This window comes from Nicotiana tabacum, chromosome 15 (genome assembly GCF_000715075.1).
Source record: "Nicotiana tabacum cultivar K326 chromosome 15, ASM71507v2, whole genome shotgun sequence".
Lineage (NCBI taxonomy): Eukaryota > Viridiplantae > Streptophyta > Magnoliopsida > Solanales > Solanaceae > Nicotiana > Nicotiana tabacum.
In genome coordinates, this window is record NC_134094.1 from 73,105,623 (window position 1) to 73,127,943 (window position 22,321).

Sequence of the window (22,321 nt, forward strand, 5' to 3'; positions counted from 1 at the left end):
TCAGGGCGATAATAGAATGATATAGCTAACCATTTAAACCAGAGCAAGCTTATTAAGAGTTATTAATAATATTTATAGGATTTAAAATGAGATACTCTATAACCATCTTCATACAAAGCGGCCCCGCTGCCTCACTCGATATATGCAGGTGGAGGTGTAAGTACAATATCACTTGAAGCGGCCTCGCCGCCTCACCCCAATGTATGCGGGTGGATGTATAACCATAATACCAAGAACCTACACAAAGCGGCTATGCCGCCTCACCCCAATGTATGCGGGTGGAAATGAATCAACGATACCAATACCAACATAAAGCAGCTATGACGCCTCACCCCAATATATATATGTGGGTGGTGGTGCCACAACAATACCAATACTATACACAAATCGGTCGTACCACCTCACCCCAATGTAAGCGGGTGGAGGTGCAGTCCCACAATACCATAATCCCTATACAAAGCGGTCATGCCGCCTCACCCCAATATATGCGGGTGGAGGTGTATCACAATCACAATCTCTACACATCTTGGCATAATAACCTTCACATAAATCACGACTTGAAATTATAACATGTGGATACACAATCCATAGTTTGGAACACATCCTCAATTTATAATGCAATATGATAAGAGTATTTGAAACATGAATTGAGCATATATCTTTATCACAAAACTTATCGAGTACTCGATTTGTAATCAACATCTTGGAACTTACAAGGATAATGGGAATTCCAATTCTTAAAGAAGAGTTTAGCCAACATACCTCACTTGAGCTTCCTTACACTCTAAATCTTCTGGAATTCTTAGCAACTTTAATCTATTTTAGAAATATAACAAGTTGAACCAAAATTAGGAAGATGATCATGATTCTAGCTCATTTGAGCATATTATCAAGCACTAGGTGTGCATTAATGTTTTAAGGCCCTTTTGAGAAAGATTCCATCATTCCCCTACCCAATCTTTACCATTCCTAGTTTAACAATCTTCCTACACCCCTTGATATCACATGCATGTAAAATAAACAACTTTCATGCCCAAAAAATATCTTGCTAATTACCCATTTTTAGATAATTTCGAAATTAGGGGTTAGGGTGTAGAATCTTACCTCTAGGATGAAGACCTAGTGAATATCCCTTCTTAATCTTCCAAAACTTGAGCAAGAATTGAAGAACAATTATTGAAGAATACCTTCTCACTCTAGGGCACTCCCTTTCACTCTAAAATGTTAGATTATAGCTCAAAAATGGCCCAAAGTGTGTATTTAACAAAATAAGGTCGGGTTTTAAAAACCCAAAAATGAAGCTCCAGAACAGGTTCTGCGATCGCATATGCGATCGCAAAAATCAATATGCGGACTGCATATTGGTCGCATAATTGCTGACCAAAACGACCAAATATCTGCCTGTGTTTGCGGTCACTATGCGGTCCGTATAACTGTTCTGCAGTCGCATAATGAACCGCAAAACAGTTATGCGGTCGCATAGTCGACCGCATAATTGCATCCAAGTTGACCCTCTTCTGCCTCACTTCTGTAGCCATTATGCGGCCCGCAGAGTGATTCTGCGGTCTCATAATGGACCGCAGAAATGCGTTTTCCGCCAAAAGTTTTCCTTTATTTCTATAATACTCAACACGTAAAATCAATTCGGTACCACGAAATATTATTTTCTTTTGCAAAATTTTACAGAGCCTTACATTCTCCCCCACTTAGGATCATTCATCCTTGAATGATGGTAAAAATCTCTTATTAGCATCTTATGCAACTCAGTTTTCATATTACACACCAGAAACACCAAATTTGACTAACTTCCTAAATTTCCAAATATTTCGCCAGAGTTTCTTTTGTAACTAGGCCTATCCACCTGTCAGAGAGCCCCAGAAACACATCCTATCAAAATATACATAATCCAATGATGTAATATAATACAAAACAACACCAACTGTGGCCTCATAAGCAATATATTCCTAGAAAGGAACACCCTTAACGCCAATTGTTCAAATGATACAAAATTCATAGAAATTAAGTCTTATAATTTTTCTAGATCACAACTTTATAAATATATGGTCATTCAAACAAATAAGGATACTTTTTCTTTATTTATTCCTCGGTCTTCCAAGTAGCCTCTTCAACCTGTTGGTTTTCGCCATAGCACTTTTACGGATGCAATTTCTTTGTTTCTCAACTTTCGGACTTGCCGATCAATAATAGAAACTGGAATCTTTTTATAAGTCAATTCTTCATTTACCTCAATAGTCTCAACCGGAACAATGACTGTCGGGTCTCCAACTACTTTCTTCAACATAGTCATATGAAACACCGGGTGTACTAATGCCATCTCAGGTGGTAGCTCAACCTTGTACGCCACCTCACCGATCCTCTGAATGATTTTGTACGGTCCGACATACCTCGGACTCAATTTCCCTTTCTTACCAAATCGCATTACCCGTTTCATGGGAGAAACTTTCAAGAATACCCAATCATCTTCTTTGAACTTCAAATCCCTACGACGAACATCCGAATAGGATTTCTGACTATTCTGAGCAGTCTTCAACCGCTCCTTAATGATTTTAACTTTTTCCATGGCCTGATGCACGAGGTATGGCCATATCAACTCTGCCTCCCCAATTCCGAACCACCCAATGAGAGATCTACATCTCCTACCATATAAAGCCTCAAACGGTGCCATTTGAATATTAGCATGATAGCTATTGTTGTATGCAAATTCTATGAGTGGTAAATGATCATCCCAGCTACCTTTAAAGTCTAGAACACAAGCGCGCAATATATCTTCAATCATCTGAATAGAACGTAAAACCAATTCGGCACCACGACATATTATTTTCTTTTGCAAAATTTTACGGGGCCTTACACCTACTTGTGATTTAGAGTTGATAATGGGATTCTCATATTTTCATAAGATGGCATGATAAATGTGGTGAGTCGTGTGGGATTGAGATTTGCATGTACAAGTTTGCGGTTCAGTTTCGAAGGGAAAGACATGAGTTCGAGACGACATGGACTGTATTAGAAATTTAGAAGAATGCTGGCACTATCTGGTATCACCTGAGAAGGGTGTGCATTTTCGAACGCGCATGTTGTTTTGACTTGCGGATGCTTGATTGGTATTATGGTAATCGCCTAGTTGATGACTGCTGGTGTTTAGATTTTGCTACGTGATGCAGAAGATACATAGGGGTGTTTCTCGTAAGTTAATTATGTATGAGGAATATGTTGGTCATGTCAGTGATCGAGTAGAGATTGGATATGGAGGTTCTTGTATCCTCGGGGTTTGGAGGCTGGGAGATCTCAGAGGCAGATTGTTCCTTGGTTGCAGACGGTGAAGGTATGTTAAGAGTTAGACAACTGATGGTATGTGTTACAGATTAGTTTTGTGAACTTTTTGGAAGGCTACTTATCTATTTTAGGATGATCATAATTAATTTTGGGGCCCATTGGCAGGCCTAATAAGAATGTGTGCTCTATGTCAGATCGGGTGGATTTACTCCACACAACTAGTATTGAAGGGTGTGATATCGGTTAGGGTGGATCATATTCGTGTTATAATATGTTCCACATGTTACTCTTCTATGCTATGATCAGTTGTGATACTATTGACTATTTACAACTTGATGTAGTTCTGTTTGGACCTTGTGTAGAAACTCGAGTGAGATCGCTCTTGGGGTGTTAAATGGTGGGTTGTGTCTTGGTTATGGTCTTGCTGTCTGGAGTATATTGTGCTATTCGTTTCTCCATGATTATGGTCATGCGATTCCTGTGCTTCCTGCTGATATACATGTGTTGGTGAGTATGATAATTTGGCAATGGGTAATCCATATATACCGGTATGTTTGGATCGGGTTACGCATCGCAGTGGAGTTATATTGAGTTATGATCCTTTATGCTTATTTCATGTGTTTTGTTTCTCTTATGTGAGATGGGTTCATAGCATTGTGCTTTGTGGTGGTATATGTTGAACTTACAAGATAGTTCTCTCATTTGGTTCTCCTTCCATCATGGTTACGTTCGAGTTGTTACTTGTCAAGTGCACAGATTGCCTCGTATGTAGTTCTGGGTATAATTGGTGTGGTTTGTCGGTCGAGTGGCTTGCACTATGTGAAATGAGATTCTTGGACCTGGAATTTGTGCTATGGGATTTTGTTATGGTAAGTTGGAGGAATAATGTCAGAAGTCAGCTTAGAATTCAGTAATGGTTCTTATCGAGCCAGTGAACTCCACGACTTACTGATCTGCTGAGTGGTTATGGGTTCCTACGTGTTTCTTTCATCATTAGTAGTGTACAAAGGTTTGGAACAAGGTTATTTGATATGAGGTATGTCGCTGGTACCAGATTTGTTGTTGAGCAGCTATTATGTTGTTATGGGTATCTGAGTTATGTGGCATATCATGTGATTATATCTTAGGTTATGGTTATGTCTTGATACAACTTTCTCATGATGAATTCCGGATGTTTAAGTGGGGAGAATATAATGACTCGACCAGCTATTTTGAGCATTTGCATTCCGTTCGGTGATTTGAAATCTTGAGTAGCTTCATATGATGTAATGACTTGTGTGTATAGTCAGTTTTGATTTTCGAGTGGTTCGGGATTGGTATGGAAGAATGATTCTCAACTAGGAAGCTTTAAGTTGGAAGAGTTGACCAAGTTTGACTTTTGTGTATTTGACCTCGAATCGGAGTTTTGATGGTTCTGTTAGATACGGATGGTGATTTTGGACTTGGGCGTATGCCCTGATTTGCATTTGGATGTTTCTAGAAGGTTTTGGCTCTATTTGGCGAAGTCGGCAATTGAAAGGTTTGGAAAGTTCATAGGTTTAACCGGAAGTTGAGTTCAATGTTATCGGGTTCGGATTTTTGTTTTGGGAGTTGGAATAGGTTCATTATGTCAATTTTAATGTGCAAAATTTGAGGTGATTTCAAGTTGTTTAGACGTGTTTGGCGTAAGTTTGGAATTTGGAAATATAAAATAGTTACATTAAGCTTGAATTGAAGTGCGATTCGTGGTTTTGATGTTATTTTATGTGATTTGAGGCCTTTATTAGGTCCATGTTATGTTTTGGGACTTGTTTGTATGTTCAGACGGGATACCGAGGGGCTCGAGTGAGTTTCAGGGTGGTTTCAGACCATTTTATTTCATGTTTGATTACTGTGTTTTCTCTGTTTTCTAGTGCTGAGGGTGTACAATGCGATCACGTGAAGAGTGTCGCGATCGTGCATTTTTTTGGGAGCCGGCTGGAGGTTTATGCATCGTGTTTGCGACGGGTGGATCGCGATCGCGGAGTGCGGGGATTGTTATTCTTTGCGTTCGCTTATAGTGTATCGGTTTCATGATGTGTCGGGGGTCAAAGGTTAGCTGAGGTCACGTCTGCGAGTGTTCATCCGTGTTCGCGGAGCTTGGGGCCAATTGGCCATTGCATTCGCATGCGTTAGGCCGCGTTCGCGAAGCATTTCCTGGGGTAATATTGCTTTTTGTGCATCACGATCGCGTAGGGTACTACTGGGAAGTGCATATAAGATGTTAATTTCGGACTTTGAGCTCATTTTACCATATTTTGAGATTGGGAGTTTGGATTTGGGCGATTGTTTAGGCGATTTTCTCCACTTAGATTGGGTTAAGTGTTCTTGACACAATTTTGATTATTACTCATGATTCTATCTTTGATTTTTTCATTTGCTGGCTGAATCTAATTAAGAATTTGGGGGGGTGGGGTGGGGTGGGGGAAGGGTTTGTCAAAAATTTTATAAAGTGAATAATTGGGTTTTAAACATCAATTCGGAGCCGGATTTAGATGAAACTATTATGGTTGGACTCGTGTTCGAATGGGTTGTCAGAATTTTGGGTTTTTTCGAGTTCCGAGGTGCAAGCCAGGGTTGACCTTTTGCTTGACTTTGAGTATTTGATTAAGCATTCGACCTTTATCATTTGGGTTTGATTCCTATGGCATTATTTGATATTTTTGAGTTATTTTTGGCTAGTTTTGAGCCGTTCGGAGGTCGATTCGTGCGGGATGGCACTTCTAAAGTAATGATTTGGCTTGCTTGAGGTAAATATCTTACCTAAACTTGGTTGAGGCACTAGTTGTCTAAGTTATTTGTGATAGCTACGTGCTATGGGTGGCACAAATGTGAGGGGTTGATCCCATGTGCATCCAAAGGGGAAAAATTCATGCTGGGTTAGTGCTTAAGCCACGATATGCCTTGAATTGATTGATAAGCTGCATGATATGATGTTCCTCATATTTGTACCCTTTTTCTGAGCTATTTGAACCATGTTTAAGGTTACAAAGAGGTTAATCTCCTGATTGAACCTGATAATTGCTACTTTCCTAATATAATTTCCTAATTTGAGTTGTGGCAACATACTTTACACATGCATACACCTTAGCATGCCACTTATACCAGTCTAGAAGTATGAAATTTGATATTCACTGATCATGTACATATATTCTTATATATCTGCTTTCTGTGTGACATGGATTGGACTGTTAGCATGTGACCACATCGTCCGAATTGTGATTATTAGCATGTGACTATGCCGTGCGGATTGTGATTATTAATATGTGACCACGCCGTGCGGATTGTGATTATTAGCACATGACCACACCGTACGGATTGTGATTGTTAGCACATGACCACACCGTGCGGATTGTGATTGTTAGCACATGACCACACCGTGCAGATTGTGATTATGAGCACGTGAGCATGCCGTGGTGATTATGTGCACGTTGGGATGTCATGAAGATTGTGATTATTGGCACGTGAACACGCCACGCGAATCCGAAATATTGTTATTATTGACACGTGAGTTGTCCGTGCGGTTGATATATTATTGGTACGTGAGTTGACCGTGCATCACGTAAGTTGTCTGTGCAGCGTGTGGATTTGGATCCATCCCACTAGGGTCACCCTCTTATGTTTCTATCTTAATGGTGTACATGCGGTATGAGGAAGTTTATTAGTGGTTTGTTTCCGTTATGGTATTTCTGATGAAAACTGGCCAGTGTTTGTTTTGGTTATTGCATTTTTTCTCTACTTGCAATTTTCTTGGATGTATACGTGATTTTACTGTATCTCTTTCTCTATTTGCTAGTTCCGGAGTGTATATATGGCTTTACAAATATATTCGTTATATGCCACCTCACTTGATTAATTAATGGTATTGGACGCATATATCCTCTATATGCTGGTTGTTAACTTGAAAAAGCATGTTATGCTTTTATTGCAATTGAGGAGCCTGTGGTTTATGACTTAATAACATTTTTGTTGTGTACTTGTGAGATAAAAGGATTGATTAGGTTATCTGGCGAGTATCATTAATAATTCTTGTTACCTCACCGAGGTTAGTTATGATACTTGATGGGTACATGGTGTTGGTTGTACTCATACTATACTTTTTACACCTTGCGTGCAGATCTTGGAGTTGATGCTGTTGTGGATAATAGGAGTTAGTATTGAAGATGTACCTATTTCTCAGATATAGCTACCATTTGCCATTGGTTGTATTAGATTTGTAATCTGTTTATGTATATTCCAAACAGATGTTGTATTTTCATATTAGCTTTGTAACTCTAAGTTTTATTGGCTCATGACTTGTACTACCAATCTTTGAGTTATTGTATAAAATTTAGCTAATTCACTTATTGATTACTTGTTATTTTCATTTGATCTGTGTAACTAATATTTGGCTTACCTAGCGGGTTCGGTTAGGTGTCATCACGACTAGGTGAATTTTGGGTCGTGATAGTTATGCGGGTATCTGGTATATAAAAAGAGAACATCTGGTATGTCACACTTTCTGTGCTTGTTTTGAACTCTTGGGAAACCAAAAAGTAGCATTTTGCATGTTTATCAACTGCAAAAGCTGAATATATTATTGTAGGCTCTTGCTATGCACAACTATTATGGATCAAACAACAATTAAATGATTATGGTGTGGTGTTTGGTTGCATTCTATTATTCTGTGATCATACAAGTGCTATTAATATGGAAAAGAATCCGGTTCACCATAAGAGGACAAAATAGATAGATGATAGGCATCACTTTATACGAGACTATATTGAGAAGGGCCTCATCTCTATGGAATTTTGGAAGACCGGAAGAGTAGATCATGAATATTTATACATGGCTTAGAGCATGGATCACTTTGAAAGGAATATTTTAGAACCTCGTTTGATCAAGATGAATTGAGCATATTAATGATTCGCTCAATGATTGGTTATGCTAAATAAATATCTATTTTTTTTTAAAATATTAAAAATATCTAACTCAGTATATATTGTAACAATATGCACAAATGGCATGACCAAGAACCTTACAAGTGGTCTGATGATAATATTCCTATTCTTAAGTGGACACTTTTTCAGATTGAAGAAATCAATCAAAAAACTCGGTTCTTTCGACGTTCAGGTATGTACCTCCTTTATAATATTTAGTTACATTAACTTGTTAAACTACCACGTTATTACATCAGGTTACTGCACTATTCTTGATCTTTTCGAGTCCTAAAAATTAATCATGAGTTACAAAAAATTACATGAAAGTGGAACAAGTCTCAGATCGTAAGCCTTTTCATGTCAACCGCCTAAACTCTAGACAAATAAGAAGGATTGCTTTTTAAGTTCAAAATTAAGTTATTTACTTATATGTCTAGGAAACTGATCCTCAACAAGAAAACCTTTTCCAATTTGTGGCAACTGAACCCAGACACACATGATCTGTTAGTAATGCTTCATACACTGAACCCCAGATCAATGCTCTTCAAAATTCTATTCTGTTCAAGAACCAAAATCCCAGAACGTTTGTCACTATCCAAAAACCCTATTAGTCGTGATAACACCTAACATCTACATGCTAGGTAAGCTAAACAATAAATAATATAACTAAAATATAAGATCATCAATATCAATAAATAATAAGATGAAAATCCATACAATTACCCTAAGGATTGGTAGTACAAGTCATGAACCACTAAAATTTAGATTTACAAAGCTGGTATGAAGAACAAATACAACATCTGTTTGAATCATATTATATTAAAAGTGGGAAGGTCCTATGTCAAAACTTGAATTACTAAATTACCCATCAAAGACTAATTAACCATTTTGCCCCTCATCCAAAAGTAGAATTACCTTCCATTTAGCGTTATGGATCATTAAACCCTTAATTAAGCTTCTCATCGTTAATCTCAATACGTGAAGAATTTGAGAAGTTACAATAAATTGACTAGATTCATATGAATAATTAAAAATTGTAACTGAATAGTCACTTTCTACTGCTACTATTTAAGAACATAATATTGACAATTCAGTGGAAATCGGTCAAGTACCTTTTTTCAAGCAAGGATGCCACAATTTAGATTTGTATATGAATAGTCATTTTTACCTGCTACTTTGTACGTAGATTTGCTCTAAACCCTTTGAGGAAGTTCGAAAATGTTAAACACACGGTACTGTTCTTCTTGAATTTCATTATACTTGTACAATTTTTTATTTTTATATCAAAGTATGTGGATCCTGTTAAACTTATTTTTCATCATTTTACATGGAAGAAAGTTGTGTTAATTCCACCTCCTTTGTTTCCAGGCTCTGCTCTTTGTTACGAAAGTAAGTTATCATCTCTCCCAGACCCATAATTTATTATTCTATTGCCTTTTATCAGTTTGTTTAGTGGAAATGATGTATGTTAATAAACGAGAATGCTCGATTTGTCCTTTTACATTTTAATTATTTTTTTGGTTGCCCTCCCACTTAATCATGGATTCACTTTAATAACTTAACTCTACAGGTTCGAATCATGGCTAGCAGTGAAGTTGTAGAGGTCGTCCGTCCTCCTAATTGTGGATAAAAGGTGTTTGGCCAATTTCCTGCAATGTCATCATTAGTTTTTATTCCATTTATTTTAGTTTAAATATTTTTTAAAATATTGTGAGTATTGAAAAAAGAAACAATTATACTAGGGTGCCTTTTAGTTTTTAAAAGTTTTAAGTATGACTGTTTCTAAAATAAAATATAGCAAAAGGAATATTAGTTTTCACATGTTTCATTAACAATCTATGGAATGGCTCCATTTCAATATCGATTTATATTATATGGCTCTAAAGTGTTACTTCCAGTATGCTATTGATCGTAGATTAGCACAAGTAACTAATTTTGTTTTCGACATCGATTCAATGTCCGAAAATCACGCTATATGTAAAATAGAGGACAACAAAAAAATGTCAGTAGTTGCAAAAGAAAAAGCAAAGGAAGAACGAGTAGTAAAATAAGCTCAGCTAGAATACACCATAGGGGAGAGTAGCCTTTTGACGATGATGCTAAGTTTAATAGCAACAAAGCTGGTAGATTTGTTTTAGAACTAATCAGGGCTCCTTTTTTGGGGTATTCTCACGCTTGCTTCTCTCTCAACTACAAGATTTCATCCTTTTCAATTTCACTCATCTCCGGTCGATAAATAATACTTCAAAAAGAAAAAGATAGATACAGAACATCTTAGTTGTGAAAGTGGTATTTTATTGTTTTAGTCACTGTAGGCCTTTAAAACAATCGGATGCAACCAAAATTGTAATCTTCTTTCACATGTATCAACGATCAAGACTATATATCAAGTAATACAATGATATATATATATAAAGTATTATCTAAATACAATTGTCTTTATTTATAAAAAAAAGGTACAACTTCTGCTGACATAGCAAAATTGTCCAGCTTTTTCTTTCTTTCCCAAATTCAACTTTCCTTATATGAAAATAAAGGTTTTTTTTTTCAAATTTAGCCTAAGAAAATCAACTAAAGTTGTGTTTTACAATACATTAAATAAAAAGCAGAGCCAAGCATCTCTCACTTTTTAGGGCATTCCAGTAATGGAATTAATAGTAAAGTCCCTGTTAAAATTTGAAAGCCAAGAGTCCAAGAGAGATGGCGGCTCAGACGTACACATTATCAAAGATGTATACAGTATTCCTTGATCTTATTACCAATATTAATTCTCGCGAAGTCTAAACTATACAATACATCTTTCTATAGTGTGTTATAATTTTGCTTGGTAATACGCCTATTTTAAGAGAATCCTGATGCACCTCTTCTAAAAGATTCCTAATACACCTCTTGCTTTCTTCATTTTTCCATCAAATTTTCTAAGCATTAAAAGTCGAGTACCACTTTCAAGGAAATACGTGCAATACACGTGTCCAGAAATTAGTATATATAAATAGAAGTACAAATCCTAAGCTACCAAGAACAAGTGGTAGCTTATATCTGGAATGCAGGTATATCTTCAATGCTAGCCTTCGTCATTCACAACAGCTCAGCTCCAAGATCTGCACGCAAGGTGCAGAAGTGTAGTATGAGTACAACTGACCCATGTACTCAGTAAGTATCTTGACTAACCTCAGTGAAGTAGTGATGAGGCTTTTAAGTCAAAAAGATACTCACTTTGCATAATATGTGCAGCTCAATAACATGTATAATAGAGAGAAATATCCAAAGAGACAGTCACACAATAACGGATATTAATAACTAAGGTGTACAACTGAGGTAAAGGTAATTGTAATGACCCGACCAGTCGTTTGAGCTCTAGCGTGTAATGACTTGTACGTGTGGTCAGAATTGAATTTCGAGAAGTTCGCAGTTGATTTGGAAAGAAAATTTTAATTTCGAAAACTTTAAGTTGGAAGAATTTACTAAGGTTTGAATTTTGAGTAAACGACCTCGGAATCAGGATTTGAAGGTTCTAGTAGGTTCGTATGATAATTTCAGACTTGGGCATATATTTGGGTTGAGTATCGGATGGCCCGGAAGTATTTCAGCGCTTATTGTGGAAAGTTGGCATTTTGAAGGTTTTAGAATTTCTTTAGTTTGGTTTGAAGTGGATTTTATTTTTATCAATTTTTGTTCGGGATTTCGAGCCTTGGAATACGTTCGCATTATGATTTATGACTTGTACGCAAAGTTTGGCATCATTCCGAAATATTTTGGTAGGATTCAGACGCGTTCGTCGAAGTTTAAAAGTTTAAAGAAAGCTTTCGATCGTCGATTCGCAATTTTGATGTTGTTTGGTGTGATTTGAGACACTGAGTAGGTTCGTGTTATATTATGGAATTTGTTGGTAAGCTCGGAAGGGGTCCCGGGAGCCTCGGGTGTGTTTCAGACGAGTCGCATATCACTTTGGAGCTTTGTTGTATTGCTGAAGGGCCTGGGTACTGGTGCAATCACACCTGCGGAAAAAGTGCCGCAGATGCGACGCCGCAAAAGCGGCCAAGCAAGCGCAGGAGCAATTTTGGTTGGGCAGTGCAGGGACAACAGATGCGGTCGTGTCGCCCTAGAAGCGGGACTGCACCTGCAGAGTCGGGCATCGCAGAAGCGGCTGGCTTCGTAGATATGAAAATGGGAGTCGCACCTGCGATGGCACAGAAGCGAAATTATTTCCGCAGGTGCGAGAGTGCGGCTGGGCAGTGGGCTTCGCAGAAGCAACGATGGCGTCGCAGATGCACGAATCCGTCCGCAGAAGCAAAACTGGGCAGATTATTAAGAGATCGAACTTGGTCATTTTCCTCATTTCGTTTTGGATTTTTAGAGCTCGGTGTTAGGCGATTTTCGAGGAGTTTTTCACAACTTCGACTTGCGTAAGTGTTCTATATCCGAAAGTATTATATCTCATAAATCCATGGTTATATTCATCATTTATTTCGAATTTAATAGAAGAAATTGAGAAAAATTGTGAAATCTTCCTAAAGTATAAATTGGAGATTTGGAGGACGATTTGTTGTTGGAATTTAATAATTTTGGTATTGTGGAACTCGTATCGGAATGAGTGTTTGGATTTCGTGAATTTTCGTCGGGTTCTGAGACATGGGCCCGGGTCGACTTTTTGGGGCGATTTTTAAATATTTTGCTAAAGTCGTAGTTTCATTATTTAAATTAGTTTTTTATAGTCATATTTATAGTATATAATACTTTTGGCTAGATTCAAGCCGATCAGAGTTGGAAAATCGAGGTAAAGGTCTTCTTATGGATTGATTGAGCAAGGTTTGAGGTAATTGACTTGTCTAACCTTGTGTGGGAAAAATTTCCCTTAGGATTTGGTACTGTTATGGTATTTACAATACGTGAAGGTCATGTACGCGAGGTGACGAGTGTGTACTCGGGCTAAATGTTGAAAATCCATTTTTTTTTGCTAAATAGTTCCTTTTATTCCCTTAATTGAGTTACTCTAGCACGTGTAGTCATCATATTTAGCCTAATGTCACATGTCTACATGTCTTATCTCTTACTTGCAATTTGTGCAACATGCTTAGTTGAATTACCTGGTACCTTGACTTTGTATTCAGTCGTTAACTGTAGGATTCCTTACTGTAATTCCATCGTCCCATTAGTTATGTGTTGTATATTTACTTTTGGGACTATGAGGCGGTACCTTGGGAGCACACTTGTTGTGTATATACTTTTTGGACTATGAGGAAGTACCTCGGAAGTGCCCGTATTGTGTATTTACTTTTGGGACTACGAGGCAGTACCTCTGGAGTGCCCCTATTATTTATTTACTTTTGGGACTACGAGGCGGTACCTCGGGAGGGAGTGCCCCTGTTGCATATTTACTTTTGGGACTATGAGGCGGTACCTCGGGAGCACCCCTATCATGTATTTACTTTTGGGACTATGAGGCGGTACCTCGGGAGCACCCATATATTGTTTACCTCTATTTGTTGTGTTGTTGTTGTTGTTTCTTATTTGTAAGAATCTTGTCTTCCCTCACGTGTTGTTGTTGTCTTCTTGAATCCCGTGTTGTTACTTTTCTATAAATTCTCATTGCTCATTTCTCAGTCATTTCATTATATTATTATATCTTCTTCCTTGCCTCCTATTATTTTCAGTAGGGCCCTGACCTGACCTCGTTACTACTCTACTATGATTAAGCTTGGCACTTACTGGGTACCATTGTGGTGTACTCATACTACACTTCTGCACATCTTTTGTGCAGATCCAGGTACTGATTACCTGACCAGGTACCAGTGAGCTAACCCGTACGTGGAGACTTTAAGGTACATCTACCAGTGTCCGCAGACCTCGGAGTCCCCCTCTATCTTTATTATGTTGTTTTCCTCATTCCTCACTAGACTCTGATGTATAGAGATATTTAGTTTTTTTCTCTTTGGAGCTTGTGACTTATTTCTACCGGGTTTTGGGAGTTGTAATTATTTTGAATCGCAGTTCTTATTTATCTCAGATGTTGAGGTTGAGTTTTATCTTTATATTCAGTTATTCCGCATAATTGTTAGGCTTACCTAGTCTTAGAGATTAGGTGTCATCACGACATCCTACAGAGGAAAATTGGGGTCGTGACAAGTTGGTATCAGAGCTCTAGGTTCATAGGTGTTATGAGTCACAAGTAGGTTTAGTAGAGTCTCGCGGATCGGTATAGAGGAGTCTATACTTATCTTCGGGAGGCTATGGAACTGTTAGGAAAAGCTTCACTTCCTTGATTTCCTCATCATGCGATTTGATTCCTTTGGGGCTTATGCCTTTATTTCATTCCTACTTAATCTCATGCGACGTGAAGCACTTGTTATCAATTGGGCATCGAGGAGTTTTAGTGATACTGCAGATATTGAAAGATGTTTTCCTTACGTGTTCGAGTGAGCTATTATCATTGCCTTGCGAAAGGATGTTCTGTCGTTTCAGTTCAGTATCTGTTCTTCCTATGGTTTTGAGGCTAAGCACGGATTGCTATGATGTCCACACGTTGTTATCGCACAGTGTTGGTGTAATGGTAGGGTTCTTGTCTATGTGTCGAGGCAGTGAATGACTAGAAAGGAGGATTTCTCGGTGCAAGATTTAGAAGTTCGGCATTTAATTCCAGCGAAGGAAAGGCAATCGTACTATGGATGTTCAGTCCTTGGTTAATGAAGTGAGGAGACTTGATATTTTCGGGCGTGGTGGAATTCTCATTTGTGATGTGGTGTCGTCGTCTTTGTTGAAATGCATTAAGGTTCGCCGGTGTTATGGTCTTCTTTGATTTTCCTTCGGGGAAGGATGTTGTGAAGTGGCGCCTAAGAAGCGGTTGTCAGAGATAGTGGAGTGTAGCGGTTTCAGAATTGAATTGGTGTTTCTAGTGTTGATTGCTCGAGAACGAAGATCTTCTAAGAGGTTGGGAGTTGGTTGCGATTTATCAATTCAGGTGCTATAGGTATGGATTTGATTTGAGGCAACATTTGGGCAGCGAAGTATGAGGGAGGACATAGTGGAAGGTGTCTCGCGGTGGTTGAATTACTAGTAGGTCAAGTATAAAAAGTAGAGGTCGAGCAGTTACCTAAAGAAGATGGTTTAACCGAATTGAGAGTGGCGGAGTAGCATGTAGATTTTGTGGTAGGATAGCCACATGCCTTAAGAAAGTTCAGAGCGATTTGGGAGTCATAGTGGAAAGTGACTACGTCTACGGACCTTATTTGAAATAGTGGCTACTGCACTGAGGAAGATCGAATATGGCAGAAAAGAGTTGCTGGAAATGAAGAGGGGTGTGAAAACTTGATTATCGTTAGGATGCAACATGACTTCGAGTTTGGAATGTATTGTCGGACTTTCAGTTGATGTCAATGGAGAATGAATAGACTTGTACAGCTGGTGGATGAGCACGGGCTCAGAAGGGTTTACTGATTTCGTGGTAGTTGTACCAGTGCAACGCCATTGGGAGATGTCGGTATGGAATTCCACAGGTACGCTATCTCCTGTGGACAGGTCTACGGTTGTGTGATTTTGATGAAGTCTCTACAAAGAGTTCTACTTACTATCCAGCGGGAGGTTAAATAGGCAATTGTGGCTGATAATTCGGGATGTTTTATGGAAAGTTTAACGAGGTTTCGAGAATTTAGCTGGCTAACGGTGCGTGATCATGGTGATTGAGAAGGAGGAAACTTTGTGGGTTCTAGATTTATGTGATTGTAGCTTAAAGCTAAGTGGGGGAGCCCACCGTCTATGATTGGATCGCGTAGTTTCCTGCTTGTACGGTTTCTGGTTATCGGGGTATTGGTGGGTTATTATGACTAAGGAAAGAAAACATCAGGGGTAATTCGAGCAAAGAAATTGATAAATGTGTGATATACTTCGCCTTATCGATTCATATGTAGTTTTGGGAAGACCCAGAGTTTATGCTTCTTGTGGATGTGATGTACAAGGAAAAGAATTTAGTCGGTTATTTTTTTGAGAGGGTGTTCATGTGCTAGCAGCGCGTTGGAGTTTGATTATATTCGGGACTAGATCAGAGTGGGTGACTCTCAATATTGGTCCTAGTGGGTTCAAGAATTAAAATTCAGTGCCTAAGGGGTTTGTTGTGTGGTTACGGAGTGAGTTTTCCTAGTGGATTATGAACGGGACTTCGAATGTTCTATGTTATCATCGGGTATATGGTGCAGTATTGGAGAAAAAGAATAAATAGCTTCGGATTCCCGAAAGGTCTTACAGAATGGGTGTACCAGTTGGAGATGTTATTGTGAGCATAAGGAGAGTATGAGATGGTTCATGAGTATTGAGACGACGTGGTCTCGTGATGCGGGTTACTCGGGATGAGTGCATATTTGGTTCGTTAAATTTTTGAATGGAGCTATTATTTTTTCTAAGGCAAGTCGAGAGTAAATTGGAAGTAGTTGGGTCGGTTAGTAATGGTTGAATCGGCATGATTGTGGCAATAATTAGTTCCTTCGGCGTGTGAAGTTATATATGTGGTTTGTGGTTGTACGTATGCTCTTGACAGCCACCATAACTTGATTGATTTGGGAGGTATTTGATACAAATGGACTTGTTGTGTAAATGGATTCCGAAAGAGCCATGATGGTCTAGACCACAACTTTATGTTTGTATTTTCGACGGTTTGTGAATTCTGTTGCGTGTTGCAATGGTCCTTCTGAAATAGGTTAAGTGAAAGGAATCTCACCAATGAAGTATTTATTCTACTAGTAATTTAGGGATTATGATAAATTCTTGCACTCTCATGTAGCAGCATGATAGGTGCAGTGAGCGACATGGGAATTTGAAGTTGAGGATCATGGTTGCGGTTCAGTATTGACAAGAATGTCAAAAGATCGGATGAGCAGGAAGGAGTTCAGATGTTCAGAGTAAGCTGGTATTTTCTTTAGTGTCACCTGGGAACGGTGTCCTGTGTAAGAGTCTTTGTGTATTGAATTGCGGATTCTTGGTTGGCTTTGTAGTATTAGTGCGGTTGGTGGTGTGGAGGTGCAGACCTTGCTACCTGTTGCGAAAGGTCTTGGGTGAGTACCTCACAGGGAAATCTGTATAAGTGTGACATGTTAGTCACTTGATTGTTAAAGATTGAAACCAAGCATGGAGATTATGGTACTATCGTTAATGTGAGAGTTTATGCCTGAAAGGCGCTCTATTCCTTTGGTTGTAAATTATGGGAGTTGTTCCAGATTGAGACGGCTTGATTATTCGCACATGTGTGGAGGTCTCGTGTAGCTTATGGTGTTATATGAGCAGGATGGCTCTCAAGATGCAGGTCATTTATCGCACCTTAGTTGTGCTTGGGTTTTGTGGCGTATCGCTATTTGTCTCCCCAAAGTTGTATTTTTGCACTTGGCGTGCTTGTGGCCGATATTCGGTATTTCGTAGGTATAAGCAGTACGACTTGATGTGTGTTTTCTTCTTGATTGTTATGTTTGGATCAGGTGGCACGCCGCCACGGGCATGTTGTGTGGATCGGGTTGAGCATAGTTCCTTACACTTATTTTGTGTGCCTTGTTTTTCATCCCTAAGGTAGGTTCATAGCATATATTCGGCCGTTTTATTCGTTATGCGGGCTGGGTAATTCCCTGTTCGAGTTCGTTTTTCCTTATGTATCATATTCGATTTGTATCTTGTTGGCGCATTGATGGAGTCATATGAAATCTCCGGTAGTGTTTGAGGTGGCTTATTGCCTGGGCAGCTAGTACTGGGTAAGACGAGGTTATTGGACCTGAAATTAGTGCGAACGGATTTGTGTAAAGTATATTAAATAGCAAATATCGTTATTCAGTTCAGAATGAGGTAATGGTTCTTGTCAGGAGGAGAGACTCAATTATTTGTTGGTTCGGCATGTGGTTATGAGTTTCTACATATCTCTTCCGTCGTCGCAGTATTGTGAGAGTTGGAAGAGGGCTTATATGTGTTATGAGGTGTATTGCAGGCACCAGGTTCGTGAAATTTCAGCGATTGTGGTCGAAGGATGTTATTATGGTCAAGCGACTTATGTGGTGCACGGTGTGATTTCAGCAGAGGAGCATGGTCATGCTAAGTGCAGTGTCTAGTGATTGATGCGGTGTTCGTATATTAGAATCAGGTCTCGTGGAAAATTTTGGATGTTGGAATTTGGTTCTAAATCTTGTTAGCTAAGGTTATAAGGAGGATCTTCAGTCTGGCTCGAGCTAATGTGCTCAACCGGGTTGTGGTGGCACGAGTAGGTGTACAAGGTGTTAAACAGTGATTTTAGACAACCTCGGAGCAGTCCTCAACACGTTCAAGGACAAACGTATGTTTAAGTGGGGGAGAATGTTACGACCCGATCGGTCGTTTTGAGCTCTAGCGTGTTGTTCAGTGAGTTGAGACCTTGAGTAGCTTCACTTCAGGTATTATGACTTGTACGTGTGGTTGGTATTGAATTTCGGGAAGTTTGGAGTTGATTTGAAAAGAAAATTTTAATTTCGGAAGCTTTAAGTTGGAAGAATTTACTAAGGTTTAAATTTTGAGTAAACGACCTCGGAATCGGGATTTGAAGATTCTAGTAGGTTCGTATGATGATTTCGGACCTGAGCATATGTTCGGGTTGAGTTTCAGGTGACCCGGAAGCATTTCGTCGCTTATTGTAGAAAGTTGGCATTTTTAAAGTTTTAGAATTTCCTAAGTTTGGTTTGAAGTAGATTTTGGTGTTATCGATGTCTGTTTGGGATTCCGAGCCTTGAAATAGGTTTGCATTGTGATTTATGAATTGTACGCAAAGTTTGGCTTCATTCCGGAATATTTTGGTAGGATTTGGGCGCGTTCGTCGAAGTTTAAAAGTTTGAAAGTTTAAAGAAAGGTTTCAATCGTCAATTCGCAATTTTGATGTTGTTTGGTGTGATTTGAGACCCCGACTAGGTCTGTGTAATGTTATGGAACTTGTTGGTAAGTTCGGATGGGGTCCCGGGGGCCTCGGGTGTGTTTCGGACGAGTCGCGGATCACTTTGGATCTTTGTTGTATTGCTGAAGGGCCTGGGTACTGGTGTAATCGCACCTGCGGAAGAAGTGCCGCAGATGCGACACCGCTAAAGTGGCCAGGCAAGCGCAGGAGCGATTTTGGTTGGGCAGTGCTGGGACCGCAGAAAAGGGACCGCACCTGCGGAGTCGGGCAGCGCAGAAGCAGCTGGCTTCGCAGATGCGCAAATGGGACTCGCACCTGCGATGGCGCAGAAGCAGAATTGTTTCTGCAGGTGCGAGAGTGCGACTGAGCAGTGGGCTTCGCAGAAGCAACGATGGCGTTGCAGATTTGGAGGACGATTCGTTGTTGGAATTTAATAATTTTGGTATTGTTAAACTCGTATCGGAAAGGGTGTATAGATTTCATGAATTTTTGTCGGGTTCTGAGATGTGGGCCCAGGGCGACTTTTTGGGGCGATTTTTAATTTTTTTGCTAAAGTCATAGTTTCATTATTTAAATTAGTTTCTTATAGTCATATTTATAGTATATAATTCTTTTGGCTAGATTCAAGCCGATCGGAGTTGGAAAATCGAGGTAAAGGTCTTTTTATGGATTGATTGAGCAAGGTTTGAGGTAATTGACTTGTCTAACCTTATGTGGGGAAAATTCTCCTTAGGATTTGGTACTGTTATGGTATTTACAATACATGAAGGTCGTGTACGCTAGGTGACGAGTGTGTACTCAGGCTAAATGTTGAAAATCCGTCTTTTTGCTAAATAGTTCCTTTTCTTCCCTTAATTGAGTTACTCTAGCATGTGTAGTCATCATATTTAGCCTAATGTCACATGTCTACATGTCTTATCTCTTACTTGTAATTTGTGCAACATGCTTAGTTGAATTACCTGGTACCTTGACTTTGTATTCAGTCGTTAACTTAGGATTCCTCGCTGTAATTTCATCGTCCCATTAGTTATGTGTTGTATATTTACTTTTGGGACTACGAGGCGGTACCTCGGGAGTGCCCCTATTGTGTATTTACTTTTAGGACTACGGGGCGGTACCTCGGGAGCACCCCTGTTGTGTATTTACTTTTGGGACTACGAGGTGGTACCTCGGGAGTGCCCCTGTTGTATATTTACTTTTGGGACTACGAGGCGGTACCTTGGGAGTGCCCCTGTTGCATATTTACTTTTGGGACTACGAGGCGGTACCTCGGGAGCGCCCCTATTGCATATTTACTTTTGGGACTACGAGGCGGTACCTTGGGAGTGCCCCTGTCGTATATTTACTTTTAGGACTACGAGGCGATACCTCGGGAGTGCCCCTAGTGTTTACCTCTATTTGCTTTGTTGTTGTTGTTGTTGTTGTTGTTGTTTCTTAACTTGTAAGAATCTTGTCTTCCATCACGTGTTGTAGTTGTCTTCTTGAATCCCGTGTTGTTACTTTCTTGTAAAATCTCATTGTTCACTTCTCAGTAATTTTATTATATTATTATATCTTCTGCCTTGCCTCCTATTAATTCCAGTATGGCCTTAACCTGACCTCGTTACTACTCTACTAAGGTTAGGCTTGGCACTTACTGGGTACCGTTGTGGTGTACTCATACTACACTTTTGAAAATCTTTTGTGCAGATCAAGGTACTGATTATCCGATCAGGTACCAGTGAGCTAGCCCATATGTAGAGACTTCAAGGTACATCTGCCAGCGTCCGCAGACCTCGGAGTCCCCCTATATCTTTATTATGTTGTTTTCCTCATTCCTCACTAGACTTTGATGTATAGAGATATTTAGTATTTTTTTCTCTTTGGAGCTTGTGACTTATTTCTATCGGGCTTTGGGAGTTGTAACTATTTTGAATTGTAGTTCTTATTTATTTCAGATGTTGAGGTTGAGTTTCAGCTTTATATTCAGTTATTCCACATATTTGTTAGGCTTACCTAGTCTTAGAGATTAGGTGCCGTCACGACATCCTACGGAGGGAAATTGGGGTCATGACAGTCAGATTCTGCACATTTAGTGAAGAAGTGCAAGCAAATACAAGTTGCACCAATTTTGCTCATAAAGAGACATGCACCAAGTAGTGTGTGCTCAAATACTCCTACATGAATGTAGAGTGTCTGTTAATAACAATGATCCAAATCCGTATATGTATTGGGTAAAACTTACAGCTTACACATGTACGTCTCTCGAGCATACATCTGGCAGTGATGACATGGTGGAGATAAATCAGCAGATAGTTAATTCCGGGAATCAACCCGAAACTCTCCAAGTGTCAAACAACTCACTAACAAGTCAAGTACATATGTAAAATGCATCAACTAGCATATGTAGATAATATGCGTGAGTAATGAATGTAAATGCATGAATGTTCACAAAGGATCCAAACTTTGGTGAGCTAAAAACACAACACAAAATTATGCTCGCTAGTCGAATATAGTATAGAAAATTATCGTATCCACAGGGATTGGACTTAAACAGTATTTTCGTAGCTTCTAGTCTTATTGCTATTCAAGATGATCAACAAATTGGATTTGTGTGAATTAAAACTAAAATTAATTAAAAGTCTAAACTATTGGCTAATGACAATCGCAACAAGAGTAAGCAAAGAAAATATCAATGGGAGAAAATAGGGGTTGATTGGATAGGTGCAAGATACATGTTTGGGAATTAACTCTAGTTACTTCACTCTATGGTTCAAGTGATTCTCTCGAATTCACTCTATTATTAGTTCGAACGTTCAATAGAAACTCCTCTCTCGATTAAGTCTTAACCTCACAATATAAGCTAAGTTAAGCTTAGTGAAGATATGCAAGAATTCGTAGTGGGTTAATCTTTAGGAGAACTTCTTTCGATTATCCTACTAACTAGGTCTAAACAAAAATTCAACTATCCTTTTTCGATTACTAAGAAGAATCAACGAATTCAACTAACAAGATAATGCAAAATATCAAAAATTATGCCTCTTTCGATTACATAAACATGTGAATATATATGCAACAAAAAAAATACCCAAAACGATTCAATACATAAAACTAGAGTTAATATCCACAAACAATTCTGAAAACACCAAATCCATCAATCCCTAAGGAAGAATTACTCCATGGATATAGAGAAATTCATCAAAATTAAGTTTAAGTCAATAGAAAA

The 22,321-nt window shown here is 38.9% G+C and overlaps 1 long non-coding RNA gene across 1 annotated transcript; it reads left to right on the top strand.

The window, feature by feature from the left end:
- The first annotated feature begins 8,338 nt into the window (after positions 1-8,338).
- Positions 8,339-9,972, top strand: LOC142169894 (uncharacterized). The gene is made up of 3 exons (XR_012699530.1): positions 8,339-9,463; positions 9,600-9,620; positions 9,802-9,972. It is a non-coding gene; the product is annotated as an uncharacterized LOC142169894 (long non-coding RNA).
- Positions 9,973-22,321: the final 12,349 nt, after the last annotated feature.